This window comes from Hemitrygon akajei, chromosome 3, assembly GCF_048418815.1.
Source record: "Hemitrygon akajei chromosome 3, sHemAka1.3, whole genome shotgun sequence".
Taxonomy (NCBI): Eukaryota; Metazoa; Chordata; class Chondrichthyes; order Myliobatiformes; family Dasyatidae; genus Hemitrygon; species Hemitrygon akajei.
In genome coordinates, this window is record NC_133126.1 from 129,417,773 (window position 1) to 129,424,360 (window position 6,588).

General features: G+C 36.8%; 1 pseudogene; it reads left to right on the forward strand.

Annotated features, from left to right (window-relative positions):
- The first annotated feature begins 1,356 nt into the window (after window positions 1-1,356).
- Window positions 1,357-6,318, forward strand: LOC140724579 (ubiquitin carboxyl-terminal hydrolase 35-like; annotated as a pseudogene).
- Window positions 6,319-6,588: the final 270 nt, after the last annotated feature.

The window sequence follows — 6,588 nt, forward strand, 5'->3', positions numbered from 1 at the left end:
AACCTGATTCTGATTCTGATTTAATAAAAACAAAAGAAGCTCAAATGGCACATGAAGGTATGACATAACTGATAGACCACTTGAAGTTATATGAAGAAGTAAATGCTGAAAATACTCAGCAAGCTAGACTACCTACAAGAAAATGAGAACCAGAGATAGGTTTCAAGTTGATGACTTTTCATTGAAACATATTTCAGTTTTGGATAGATATCAAATAATGTGTCGTGTAGCTGGAGGAATCAAAGCATCCCTCTTACTGCTTTTGATTTGACTCAAACCTTTGGCAGTAAAATGTTGCTCAGTCCTGTTTATCCATTACAACTCAGTTATTTTGTAGAAAACCACATTCAGAAATAAGCTGCAGAGAGAAGACATCCGGTGTCATGAGATCAGAGGATTAAATTACAATTTTTGTGGGCTGTGCATTACATTAAATTTGTATTTGATTCTGGGTGTCTTGAGAGAAATTTAAAGCTTTATTATTTAATCTTTTCTAACCAATTCCAAATCCTACAAGCTCTGATATTTTATATTGCAAAAGAGTGCAGTCAAATGAATCAGTTTAAATATTCATTGAAGGTAAGGTTATCTTCGAGTTCACTTTTACTTGAAGCAAAATTTATTGCTTTGAGTTTCTAAAGAATCTCTCCTAGTTGCAGTCAATTTTGAAGTGAGGCCTCCCACAGTGATCATACACATATTTCATAAATTGAGCATTCCATGATCTCAGGATATAAAGCATTCATGAAAGTTCACCTTTTAAGTTATTGACTGATTCATAAGTTTGGTGGTGCAATAGGAAAAGAATATATAAATGAAACGGGGATACATCTACAAGAAATATTTTTGAATAAATTTTGCAAAGCATTCAAGAGGACTCTGATTTATGCCTTTCATTAGACCACTGACTGCTCCTTTGCGAAACTTCTATAAAGGAGGCAGAATCTCATTTGAAAATTTTTGGTATAACTAATTTTTGGTAATGATGGAAGTTTTTTGTTGGGAAATCCTGAATTAAGCGAAGAGGACTGATGTCGGTAATCATCAGTTTTCTACAGCTTTATTGAGAGTGAGATTTACATTGGGTCCCAACTTCAAAACTGTCTGCAATGTCAACTCACCAACATGGATGCTAGAACAGTCTTACTGAGTGGATATTATGTGAAAGATTTTTGTTCAGCAAGAAACTTACAGGCAGCTTTATATAGGTAAGAAGGCCAGGATTGGAAGGAACCCCAGAATACAAATGCTCCACTACATGAATTCACTTATATTTAAATCAGGGGAAAAAAAATAATTGTACCTGTGCCCAGCCATTAGCCCAAATCTCAATATCAACAAAGTCGTAGAAACGTCATGATTGCCAGCATTAGTGCTCTTCGCTTAAGACAGGATTTCCCAACAAAAAGTTTCTATCATTACCAGCAATTAGGTAAGCCAAAAATTCCCAACTGAGATTTCCTATCCTTTTCCAGTTATGGTTTTATTGATGCATGATGTTTCTTTACAAATTAGTGAAGTTTCTTATTAATAAAATGGGGACCAGAACATCTTGTATTTTTATTCATGGAAGCAGATGAACACTGAACTTTGATATTGCACACTGGCCACACCTTGTTGCCATGACATTAATGACTGACATTTTTTTCATGTGTATTTATGCTATGAGAATTTTCAGTCAAAATCCAAATAATTGTTCAATAATAATTCATTAATAGGGAGTAATACAGTATGGAAATGAGCAATTCAGCCCACTACCTCTATGCTGACCATTTTGCACAACTTCACGAATCACACGCCCACACCAGCTTCTACTCGTATATGTCTCATGCATTTAAATGTCTGGCTGATATTTCTTAAAAATTCCAACTCTTCCTCTGAAACTCCCCTGTACTTTCTCAGAATCAGGTTTAATATCACTGGCAAATGTTATGACATTTGCTGACTTTGCAGCACCAGTACAATGCAATACATAATAATGGGAAAAAAAACTTAAATTATAGTAAGTATATATTTATTAATTAGTTAAATTAAATAAGTAGTGCAAAAATGCAAATAAAAAAGTAGTGAGATAGTGTTCATGAGCTCAATGTCCATTCAGAGGGGAAGAAGCTGTTCCTGAATCACGGAGCGTGTACCTTTAGGCTCTGTACCTCTTTCCTGATAGTAGCAATGAGAACAAGACATGACCAACAATGAAGGTCCTTAATGATGGTCACTGCTTTTTTGTGACATTGCTTCTTGAAAGTATCCTGGATATGATTGAGGCTAGTGTTTACAACTCTTGCAGCTTACTTCGATCCTGTGCAGTAGCAACATCCAACCCCGCCAATACCAAAGGGTGATGCAGCCAATTAGAATGCTCTCCACAGCACAACTGTAGAAATTTGAGTGTTTTTAGTGACATACCAAATCTCCTCTATGTCCTAATGAAATATAGCCACCATTGTGTCTTTTTTGCAGTGGCATCAATAAGTTGGTGTAACCACGTTTACCTATGGTGTGGTAGCCAAAACAGTACAAAATATTCCAAGGGTAGTCTAACCAATGCTTTGTGAAGTTGCAACATATCACCCAAATTTTTATATTAAGGCAAGCATGCTATATGCCCTTTTCACCATCCAATTTGTCTTCTTCCTCTTTGGGTAACTCTGAACTTGAACCCTAAAGTCCCTCTGTTCACCAACATTCCTTAGCATTCTACCGGTTGTTGCATATTTCCTATCCCTATCTTTTAATGTTATTCCAACTGCGTGACAATAGGCTTATCACCAGCCCTAGAGGTAATGTGTACATCCCCTGAACATGCTAAAAACAACTCCACAACCCCAACATTTTAGTCACTTTTAACCCTTTACCATTCATTTTGCATTCCTCTTCAGGTAAAAAACAAACTCTCTCTCCATGATCATGTTCAGACCAGATCAGACCAAATAAATGTCTTTTTCTACCATTCTTGGTCATACGTCTCACAAAATAAACAGACCGTGTTACTTTAGATTGTTACCATACAATCACTTGTGTTTTTACTCTACTATTTTAATCCACCCTAAGTGGACATTAGATGTGCTGAGTGATCACAACATCTTCCTGATGGCTTTGGTGAAAAGATCAGGTTATTTTGACAGCAATCATCTGCAGGTGTCAATTATTGTGCACAATGGGAGATAGGGCATTAACACATATTCTGAGTGCTTCAGCAGTCTAGCTTCAATTCAGTTCATATTCTCTGAAGATTAAAGGGAAATTTAGTAATATCCAAAACTAGCTTCCAAAAAGATGTGCATAATTATTAAGAGAACAGCCATAAACATGTAAAGAAATGAATCTCATAGATCAAGAAATCCAATTCATTAACTTGGTAATTTGCATTTCCTGGGATTAATATATTGAAGAATTTTGGGTCTATTTCATATTCTGGGAATCTGATTTGTTATTGCATTAACTTCCATTTATGATCAGTCATCTTAGAACTAGGAATGCAATGCCATTTATCAGTTTAGGGGAAACGTGAGTTCTTAGAGGTGAATTGAACTTAAACCAATATGCTTTTGATGACAAGTTGAAGGGACAGGCCCATGTAACTTGAGATGTTTGATGATATTGCTACGAACATAATCAAATTTGCTTTATATTGTGGAATCCAGCCCTATTCAATGGGAAAAAAACCTCCCAGTAGTACGTATGGACTCTTCTTTATGAAATTACTAAAATGCAGCCAGTAGCTAAATTAGATTTCTATGGCTAATCCAACGTGTTGATGAGTGTGAAACCTTAAACTGTGGAAAGTTCAATTATATTATATTCCTGTGTCTCTTTGATGAGCACTTAGAGTAGATGTATTTTCCCATTAATTGTTCTGTTTGTAACCAGATGCCAGGGTGTTAATGTTGCTTTACTGGACTAGCAAATCTGCAGTTCCTCTTGCTCTGTTTACCTATTGTTGGTGCTTGACGTATGCATAAATTCCTCCTTGTGTTGAAAAATAATTGTTGTCATATTATAACTTCTTGAACATAATTTCCCTAAACCTGAAAGCTGGATAACAGAAAATTTCTTGTAATCTCTCCTTCCACCTAGACAACAAAGTTCAAAGTTTGAAATACGGTAAATTTATCATCAAAGTGCATATATGCTAACTTCAGGTTCTTTTCCTGGCAGACATTTACAGGGAAAATAGAATTTTACAGAACAGTCAAAGACTGACAAGCAACCAGTGTGCAAAAGAAGACAATCTGTGCAAATGAAAATCCTGAAAACGTAAGTTGTAAACAGTTCTTGAAAGTGAGCCTGTAGGATGTAGAATCAGTTTAGAGTAGTGGCGAATGAAGTTATCCATAGCGGTTCAGGATCTTGATGGTTGTAGCATAATAAAGGTTCTTGAACCTGGTGGTGTGGGATGTCATTTATTTGAGTTTCTGGAGTTGCTTAATGACTACTTTTATCATTAAGCTGTCACTGTGCTTTTTGTGATGTTCATTATCTGAATACGGTTTCCTTATGCTTCTTGTTATGAACTAATTAGTATTTGATTTTGATCCACATGGGTTTCCTGTGTTTTATGTGCTATTTAAGGTTATTCAGGACCAGTGCTGAGTCCTGGGTTCAGGTTCTGTGTGAGCTGCCATTCTGTGAGCTCAAGTCCTGAGAAGGTTCAGCATTTTGATTGAAGTCACACTTTCAAAAATTGAACAGGTGTTCTCAAGCCTCTGTTCCCAGTTGTAAGAGCAGGAGCACTTGCTGTGCTGAAATATATGCTTTTAAGTTTCCAGCTTTCATTGAAAGCATTCCATATGCTTATTCCCCACATTCCTAAACTAATGATATCACTTTCTAAAGAAGAGTCCAATTTTGCTGTAAGCTGTCAGCAACACCTATCTAAATTCCAGTTTTCAGGCTTCCATGACCTATATAAACATGTCATACAAGCACTAAGGAATTTTCCAATTCCAAATGAAGGAAAAATAATGCAGCTGCTCAACTAGAATGTCTGGATGTCACAGAAAATATATCGGAACCTTTATACTGAATGCTTGCTGCAAAATCAGATAAAGGAAGGACAGGACCAGCAGACTTTGGCAATATCTACTACATGAACAGTGTCATTTAGGCCCTTTTCATGGCTTCGGACTTCAGCCATATTGTTATGCTACTCAAGGAGAGGGATTCACAGTCAGTAATGATAAAACTTCAATGGTTATTTGCTTTCCTGGAACATAGCCAGAGACCTGACATTTCTCTCAGTAGCTTCTTGAAAGCTTCATCCCCTCCATGGTTTAATCAAGGGGCACAACAGGACTCTTCAGAGTACTTAAAATATCTATTGGACAGGCTACATGAAGAAAAGAAGACCAGTAATGAATTTGTCATGGACTGAAATATTCAAACAGTGAACCTCATAATGAATGTTGAGATCCAGAGAAAAAATAATAGAAACAATGTTCAGTAGGAAAGTGGGTACTAGGATCATTTGTCATTGTTGTGGTGATGTTTCCTTCCCAGAGGAAACTATTATAGATCTATCCCTAACATTTCCACTGCCTAACAAGGTTCTACAAAGTTGTGATCATTCGAATGAAGATTACTAGTGCAGTTAATTTGACACCACAAGCTGAGCAACAACACATGACTGCCAAATCTCCAAATAAACAGAGGCAAACAAAATATAAGGAGCATTCAGTGTGAGTGGTACCATTTGAAATAATCAGTTCCCATGGAAAAGCAGAAGAGGAGACTGCAGCATATAGAATTAGTTCCTTTTGCAGTAGCCTCCAGGGAAGAAATGTGTGACTCAGCAAATTGTAGATCATTGTCCCAACTCATTAACTACTTTCTTTCACCAAAAATGCTGTGGGGCGATAACATTATTATAATAAATGTACCTCATTACAAGACACAGAAAAAGTGGTAGAATTACCTGGAAATCCACATTATCTTTTCTTGACTTTATTTTGATCTTGCAACTATGAAGTGCAGTAAGGTTCTGGATAATGTCTCTGTACCTTTAGTCCTTAACCCTCCCATTAGGATTAATTCATTTGACGAACACAAAAGTTGTGGAAAAATCAATGATGCAAACTAGGAAAATGGAAAACATTTGCAGAGGAAAGATGCTGTTTTCCCTCTCCGGATATTCTGGACCCTCAATTAATCATGGACTTTTATAACGGGTATCCTGATTGTCCTGGGGCATCAGGTGCTGGCCATGGGGTTGTGGAGGGGGAGAGGGGTTCTGCTATGAACCCTTCAGACCAGCAAGGGGTGGCATGTCTCGATACACCTGAACATCATTTATTTGAGTCTACTAGTGTTGCTTAATGACTACTTTTATCATTAAACTGTCACTGTGTTTTTCATGACCCTCGTTATGTGAATACAGTTTCCTTATGCTTCTCTTTCTTAAGTGATTCGCTTTTGATTTCGACTCATGGGTTTCCTGTGTTTTATGTTCTACTTAAGATCATTCTGGACCAGCACTCATCACTGAGTCCTAGGTTCAAGTTCTCATTGAACTGCAGTTCTGTGTGCTCAAATCCTGAGTAACTGAGCTCTTTGTTTGATTATTCCCTGTATTATTCTCTGAATAAA